Source organism: Notolabrus celidotus, chromosome 8 (assembly GCF_009762535.1).
Source record: "Notolabrus celidotus isolate fNotCel1 chromosome 8, fNotCel1.pri, whole genome shotgun sequence".
NCBI lineage: Eukaryota > Metazoa > Chordata > Actinopteri > Labriformes > Labridae > Notolabrus > Notolabrus celidotus.
Window position 1 is genome coordinate 912,790 of NC_048279.1, and position 9,037 is coordinate 921,826.

A 9,037-nucleotide genomic window follows, 5' to 3' on the forward strand; every position below is an offset into this window, starting at 1 on the left:
CTTGGATTTGGCGGTCGCCATCTTGGAATTTCGCGTGGCCAGCGTTATTTTTGAAAAGAGTGGGATTTGAAGAGTATATGTACCAAATTTTATGCTTGTATCACAAAGTGAACAATTCTTTCATTATCTGCTCCACTATTAATAGAAAAGAAGATCATGGAATAAACTTTCTGAACAACCTGTCCTAGGAAAATCATCAGCCATCATTGTTTTAATGTTTATAGTAGTTTCTCTTTTTCAGCTGTTTTTCTTAAATTGTCTTGCTAGCTCTATAAATCCCCCCCCCATGCTTTGTTCTCTTTACTGTTGGGTTTTTATGATGTAAAGCACTTTGTAATATCTGTTTTCATAGGTGCTATATAAATAAAGTGTATTATTATTATATTATAAAAACCACAACCCTGTATAATCACTGGTCCTGCTCTGATTCTTACAGCTGCAAAGCTCATTTTTTACAATGTTTGGTTTATGTTGTGATGCCCCTAATGGATATTTATTGCAATTAAAATGTGTTTGTGGAAAAAGGAAACTCCAGCACACAAAGGTTTTGTGAAGGACTGGAGGACTCTTTAACTCTAAAGGTAAGAAATCTCTCCACTCTGAGACAATCAGACCGAACAATCCCAGCCTCCTGAAGCACGCACACAGTAGCGATCAGTCAGTGTGTTTGTTAAGACAAATACAGTCCAGTTAAAGTGTTTAACAGCTGATGATGTCCTAATACACCACAGGCCTCGGTGATTACTGCAGCCAGCAGAGGAAGAGTGAAAACAGAAGAAGAAGAAAGCACAACAGAGGATGATAAGTGAGTGTGGTCGCTCTGCCTCTAATGAGATGCACAGAAAATTAGATTTGCACTTTTCCTCCGAATGCAGCAGCGGGAGAAGAAGTGGGAGCCGTGGGCTTAATAAATGACCTTGGTGTTAATGCGTCTGTGACTCTCCTCAGCTCCCTCACATCCTCAGAGTATTGACTTCTTCCTTCACCGTGTGTATTTGAGATTCTCATTATCTTGATATTTTCAGAGAGGCTCGTCTCGGCTTATTGAAATCCTTCGCCGCTGTGACTTGTGGAGTGGAGCGCTGAGCGAGGAGGAAGCTTCTGCGAGGGAGGGAAAATGCTGCGAGGCGCCTCTGGACTTCAGCGGCCCTGACACTGAATTATAGTGTTTAGCCTGGAAAAGCTTTGTCTGTAATTTCCCTGTTAGATATGAAGCGCTCAATCATTGCAGGAAATGTCAGCGTTAGAAAGCAATGATTTGTTCACAGTTTTTATTTCATATTCGGTCCTTGTAGGAGACACAGGGCAGTTTATCAGGCTGTTGTGTTTGCTGTAGTTTCAGACAGGGGGAGGGAAAGTTCAGTTTTAGAACTAGTGTTTCAAACAAAAGGACAAAGTGTTCATGCCGAGCTGAAGGATGCATGACAGGTTATCTCATCTGACACCTCTGATTAAAGGATGGCATTGTCTGTGTGCTTTACAAACTGTGATGAATCACTGCTTAACATGAATACTGTTTATTAATGTCTTAGTGTGGTGATTAGTGGAGCCTGGAAAAAAAAGGAAACTCAGAATTTATGAAATATTTATGACTTCACTCCGATTATCAGGGGTGGATCCAGAAAAATTTTCATGGGGTTGTAAAAATGTGGTTTGATGGTTTTAAGAAGAGGCGGCTGACCTCCTGTGAGGAGTGGAGGTGCTATTTGGAGCTTCTTCTATAGAGAGCTGGTGGTCATGGGACAGAGAGTCTCCACAGGGTGAACTCTATGAAACTGAACCTTTTCATTCAAGTCTGAACATTATCCTGCTTTACTGATCTCAACTTAACTCATCTTATCAAGACTAACAAAACACAGGCAGACAATATCAAGACTAACAAAACACAGGCAGACAATATCAAGACTAAGAAAACACAGGCAGACAATATCAAGACTAACAAAACACAGGCAGACAATATCAAGACTAACAAAACACAGGCAGACAATATCAAGACTAACAAAACACAGGCAGACAATATCAAGACTAACAAAACACAGGCAGACAATATCAAGACTAATAAAACAGATGCAGACAATATCAAGACTAATAAAACACAGGCAGACAATATCAAGACTAATAAAACACAGGCAGACAATATCAAGACTAACAAAACACAGGCAGACAACACCAAGACAAACAAAACACAGGCACACAATATCAAGACTAACAAATCACAGGCACACAACACCAAGACTAACAAAACACAGGCAGACAACACCAAGACTAACAAAACACAGGCAGACAATATCAAGACTAACAAAACACAGGCAGACAATATCAAGACTAACAAAACACAGGCAGACAATATCAAGACTAATAAAACACAGGCAGACAATATCAAGACTAATAAAACACAGGCAGACAATATCAAGACTAACAAAACACAGGCAGACAATATCAAGACTAACAAAACACAGGCAGACAATATCAAGACTAACAAAACACAGGCAGATAACACCAAGACTAATAAAACACAGACAGACAATATCAAGACTAACAAAACACAGGCAGACAATATCAAGACTAACAAAACACAGGCAGACAATATCAAGACTAACAAAACACAGGCAGACAATATCAAGACTAATAAAACACAGGCAGACAATATCAAGACTAACAAAACACAGGCAGACAATATCAAGACTAACAAAACACAGGCAGATAACACCAAGACTAATAAAACACAGACAGACAATATCAAGACTAACAAAACACAGGCAGACAATATCAAGACTAACAAAACACAGGCAGACAATATCAAGACTAATAAAACACAGGCAGACAATATCAAGACTAACAAAACACAGGCAGACAATATCAAGACTAACAAAACACAGGCAGACAACCCCAAGACTAACAAAACACAGGCAGACAATATCAAGACTAACAAAACACAGGCAGACAATATCAAGACTAACAAAACACAGGCAGACATTATCAAGACTAATAAAACACAGGCAGACAATATCAAGACTAATAAAACACAGGCAGACAAAATCAAGACTAACAAAACACAGGCAGACAACATCAAGACTAACAAAACACAGGCAGACAATATCAAGACTAACAAAACAGGCAGACAATATCAAGACTAACAAAACACAGGCAGACAATATCAAGACTAATAAAACACAGGCAGACAATATCAAGACTAACAAAACACAGGCAGACAATATCAAGACTAACAAAATACAGGCAGACAACACCAAGACTAACAAAACACAGGCAGACAATATCAAGACTAACAAAACACAGGCAGACAACACCAAGACTAACAAAACACAGGCAGACAACACCAAGACTAACAAAACACAGGCAGACAATATCAAGACTAACAAAACACAGGCAGACAATATCAAGACTAATAAAACACAGGCAGACAACATCAAGACTAACAAAACACAGGCAGACAATATCAAGACTAATAAAACACAGGCAGACAAAATCAAGACTAACAAAACACAGGCAGACAACACCAAGACTAACAAAACACAGGCAGACAGGATTGCCCAGGATACTTGTTACAAAATTACTACAGTTAGAGTGAAATAAAAACGGTTGGTAGGTTAACCAGTGTGCGGTCTACGATATTGAATATTTGCAATCAACAGCCCCTGAATATAAAGAATAACTTTTATTAAACTTAAGCTGAAGTTCAGATTTCAAACTCATGCTTCTGACTGCTGCAGTGATTTCATCCAGATGTGGTTTTTCTACGGAGCCCCTAAAGTGATTGGGCAGAAAAAAAATAATTAGATACATCCTTGTGTGCACCAGAAACTATCTCGTGCCCATGAAAACATTTCTTGAAAAGGTACTCTAAACGATCGCAGTATTTAAAAGGCGTAATGCTCTGAAGGTAAAATGTAAACTTGGCCAGATAAGGTTCGCCTCATTACCCTTTGTTGCAACTTTCTCTCCCTGGTACAGAACTGAATGTATTTTTTAAAACATTTCTGACATCTGCCTTGATTTTTCAGATTGACATCAGCGTCCTAAATGTTATGACTAATGAGGAGTTAGGACTGAACATCATCAGGTATGGGGACAGATTTGCAGTGCGAGCATTTTGTCAACAGAGAACTGGGACGAATGAAAAATCAGGAGACAGAGAGACAGTCAAGCCTGCTTTCATGCAAAGAGTAAGAGACAGACTAACCAGAAACCAGAAGTTTCCTGTTAACAGTGACACAGCGGGTCAAGGTTTTGGCAACAGACATGCAGCCAAAAACACCAGGCAGGTGGAAATGGGATGGCTGCACTTTGATAAGGATGATTATAATCAGGTTCGAACAAGACATGGAGGCGGAACACGTCTTCTTTCCATGCATTTTGTGTACACCCACCTGTACCCATGGAGCTGGCCTGATGTTTGTAATGGTTTATAAATGAAAGTAATCACCTGATCAGAGCCTGTGTATCCCTTATGCCTAAACAGACTGGAAGACTTCAAAATCCATTTTAGGTGCAGTTCTGAGACAATAAAGCGGTGACGATGTGCAAGCAAAGCCGTAATATCTGTATAATGAAGCCCAAGGTTGAAATGAAGCTCAACTAACTGCTGGACTGTCATTTTTAGATCAAAGACAGAGATGGACTTGTTGATCTCCAGGCACTTGGTACCTTGTTCACATTGTTGTGAGCACGGGAAAGTTTCTCATGATCATGCAATAATGTTTTGTGATTTCAAGAAATATTCTCGTGAGCACTGGATAGTTTCTGGTGCGCATGAGGACGTATCTAATTATTCTTTCCTGCCAATGTCACTTTAGGTGCTCCATATTTTTCTGACTCCTGTAATGAGGGAGCGTCCCTCCATGCTGTAAACTCTGTACCGTGAATATTTAGGGGCCTAATATTTAAATGAGATTTGTTTTCAGCTGCCACATTTATCAACACTTGATCAGCATACGCCGTGATTGACCCCGATACACACGTTTCATAAATGACACATGAACATTGGCGTAAGCTGATATCTGCACCCAAATCTGCACTGGTTTCTAAACCAGATTGATAAATGAGGGCCAGCATGAGGAGAGGGCAAACTGAAAGTCACGAGATGAGAGAGTGATGCCAGCTTGACAGCACAGACACTCTCCCCCACGTTTCATTAACATCGAATCAGACGAAGAGACCCCATTGTGTCCTTCTGTCTGCCTTTTCTTTTGAAGTTGAGCGTGTACTTCAAGGAAACACTGCTTTCAAAGATCTGGAAAGACTGTGACATTGACAAGGTTCCAAAGGCACAACATCCCTGAAAGCATGGCAGAGGAGATGCCATGCTCCTAACTCCAACAGGGAGGTGGGTACAAATACTCCCACAAAGGTGGGTACAAATACTCCATCCTTAGGCAGGGAGACCAGGCTGCTGCCTTCCACAGTGGACACTGTAAACTCCCACGACAGCGTATCCACTGATATATTGTGCTGCTGAGCAAAGGTCTGCAGGACGGCCGTGAGGAAACTGTTGGGAAAGGTGAAGCCGGACAGCCAGTACAAGTTGGGGGGGCTGGGTGGTCTTTGCCAATTGAATCAGACAAACAGACCCCATTGTGTCCTTCTGTCTGCCTTTTCTTTTGAAGTAGAGCGTGTACTTCAAGGAAACACTGCTTTCAAAGATCTGGAAAGACTGTGACATTGACAAGGTTCCAAAGGCACAACATCCCTGAAAGCATGGCAGAGGAGACACCCTGCTCCTAACTCCAACAGGGAGGTGGGTACTGCAGCAAAAGCTCTGGTTACTGAATCTCCATGTCTCTGAACCTGGACGCAGGAATGGATGGTATGGATGGAAGGTCAGCTTGAAGTTAAAGACAGGAAATTAGCGCCTCAAGCTGGCCAGACCCGGGTGCTCAGAGGTGTCCATCACGGCTCCAGCTTTAAGCTCCACACTGAGCACCGCCCTGCCTGATCGGACCGGCGTGTAGAAACACGGACACAGGTAAGAACTCTTGAACATCTTCTTGTGGTTCTCGACAGGTTTGAAGTGGATGGTCGGGATGGGACAGACCATCTGCATGGGTTCTGCTTCTACCAGACACGAGTTCTTCTTGTCCCAACTGGCCCCCTCCAGCTACAAACCCCGGACAAATACTCCATCCTTGGGCAGGAAGACCAGGCTGCTGTCTTCCACAGTGGACACTGTAAACTCCCACGACAGCGTATCCACTGATATATTGTGCTGCCGAGCAAAGGTCTGCAGAACGGCCGTGAGGAAACTGTTGGGAAAGGTGAAGCTGGACAGCCAGTACAAGTTGGGGGGCTGGGTGGTCTTTGCCAATTGAATCAGACAAACAAACCGAATTGTGTCCTTCTGCCTGCCTTTTCTTTTGAAGTAGAGCGTGTACTTCAAGGAAACACTGCTTTCAAAGATCTGGAAAGACTGTGACATTGACAAGGTTCCAAAGGCACAACATCCCTGAAAGCATGGCAGAGGAGACGCCATGCTCCTAACTCCAACAGGGAGGTGGGTACTGCAGCTGAAGCTCTGGTTACTGAATCTCCATGTCTCTGAACCTGGATGCAGGAATGGATGGTATGGATGGAAGGTCAGCTTGAAGTTAAAAACAGGAAATTAGCGCACCAAGCTGGCCAGATCTGGGTGCTCAGAGGTGTCCATCAACGCAGGCAAGAGGAGCTGGACCAACCCTGCTAATAAGCTTCCTCACTAGTGATGGGAAATCCGTCTCATTCCTTTTTTTTTTTTTTTTCTTCTTTCTTGATCTTGTAAATATAATTTATTCAGTGTCCAGGCTCATGAGTAGAGAGAAATCCGTCTCTTACCAGAGAGTTGGTTCTTTTGGCTCGGCTCAAGCAGCAACCTCCCGTCTCAAAATATGAAGCCCATGTGGAAGTGTTATGAACTGAAACTCATCAAGAATTCACCAGAGGCTTGCTGCAGAAACCTCAGAAACCACATACACACCCATTCAAAGAAGACGATCTTTACAGCAGAAATAAACATGTTTTACAGCCTGGTTCAAAAAACAGCTTGGCTCTACGTAGTTAATTTCTCTATCAGCACACACTGTATGGGGGGTGAATTTATTTCTAACACAACGGTTCAGAAGATATTAAGATTACAAGTTTTTGCCCAAATAAGGACATGACTGACTTGACTCCCAGAAGGGTACATATAGCTGTTGGCTAGGAGGCTCAAACCCTGCCTCTTTACCTCACACTATACCTGGTTGAGTTCTGCATTTCCAATATGGCTGCCGCCGTCGATTGGATTCAAAACAGCGCTCAGGAACAGATGGGTGATGTCACGGAGACTACGTCCATTATTTATACAGGCTATGCTCTGCTCACTGCAATTAAATACAATATGATGTAAAACAAATCCCTGCCTCCGTTTGTTATAACTTTCAAAATATTAATATGTAGATATATTTATCCGAACCCTACATATAAAATCCAGTGGCAGGAAAAAGGTTGTTGTGGATATTAATAGCCGAATAAATGAATGAAAACCGTGAAACTTGACATTTCAAAAGCGTTAAAAAAACAAACAAAAAATGGATCAGGTCATGATGGCCATTGCCTTGGGTATGCTCTACAAAGAAGCCTAAGAGGAGGCTGTCCAACTGGCAGCAAAGGTGAATCCACTTAAGATGAAGCAGGATGCGGAGGAGATTGACGAGAAGACGTGCTTTATTAGCATTTCTCTCTACCCTTGTGCGTTCGGCTAACCCTTTCGTTTTTTGTGAACCTTGTCCACTCATTGGTATTTACACTATAAATGCCTAGAGGTTAAAGGTGACATATCATGCAAAATTGACTTTTTAATGGTTCTCTACCTGAAATATGTTTCCCTGGCATGTCTACAAACCCCCCGAGAATGAAAAGAATCCATTCTGCCCCTGTTCTGATTTCTCCACCTTTCTGTAAATGTGTGTGAAACGAGCCGTAACAATATCCGGTCTGTAACGGAGTCAGAGCTCAGAGCTTGTTCAGCCCATAGACTGTATAAAATACAACTCAACCCCTCCCCCGTTTTTCATTACCTGCACACATGTGTGCTAACAAGGAGCTTAGGAGGGAGGCATGCTAGTTGTAGGCTGTCTTAATAAACACAAAGGTCGGTTTTACTCCCCACGTCTTCAGATTTGAAGATCTAGTGGATGATTTTTATTTTTCATGGAAAAAGTGCTAGCGCTAGTTAGCATAGCCACATAGCTACATGTTTATAGCTGTAGCTGTAGCTGTAGCTGTAGCTGTAGCTGTAGCTGTAGCTGTAGCTGTAGCTGTAGCTGTGTACCAAGACACACGTCGACATACTGACAAATAAAACAACAAGAAACACTAAATCTGTGACCAATCCTTCAGAAAGGTCCTGCTGCCTTTCTGGCAGAGATCGGTTTTACTCCCCACGTCTGCAGATTTGAAGATCTAGTGGATGATTTTTATTTATCATGGATAAGTGCTAGCGCTAGTTAGCATAGCCACATAGCTACATGTTTATAGCTGTGTACCAAGACACACGTCTACATACTGATAAATAAAACAACAAGAAACACTAATTCTGTGACCAATCCTTCAGAAAGGTCCTGCTACAGGCGCCTCTCCGTCAGGATCAGATTCAGAGGGTTGAAGTAACGTGATCTCTGAGCAGCCGTGTATATTCAGCCAACATGTAAACATTAGATCAACGTGCTGGAGAGCCGAGGCACATCCACTTCCTGAGGGGGCGTGGTCAGAGGGAAAACAGAGTGTTCTGATGAGGAATGAAGAAGAGGACTTTTCAGGCAGACCAAAATCTGATTTCAAAGTGTTTTTTTTAGCATAAACTTTAAAGACATGTTTTGGGGACCTCTTAGACCAATATATATTGATGAAAAAAGCGTGATATGTCTCCTTTAATATTTATCTCAGGGCTGTTGTATTAGGTCTACAAAATGAAGTGGTGAGTACAGGTTGGACACTTGATATAGTTTCTTAATATAGTAACTGATTAACTTACATTCCATATACATACCTACCCTTTGTTTTCATG

At 41.9% G+C, this 9,037-nt stretch overlaps 1 long non-coding RNA gene across 1 annotated transcript; it reads left to right on the forward strand.

Moving 5' to 3' along the window:
* Positions 1-407: 407 nt before the first annotated feature.
* LOC117817794 lies at positions 408-1,469 on the forward strand. The gene is made up of 3 exons (XR_004632215.1): positions 408-581; positions 732-805; positions 1,026-1,469. It is a non-coding gene; the product is annotated as an uncharacterized LOC117817794 (long non-coding RNA).
* Positions 1,470-9,037: the final 7,568 nt, after the last annotated feature.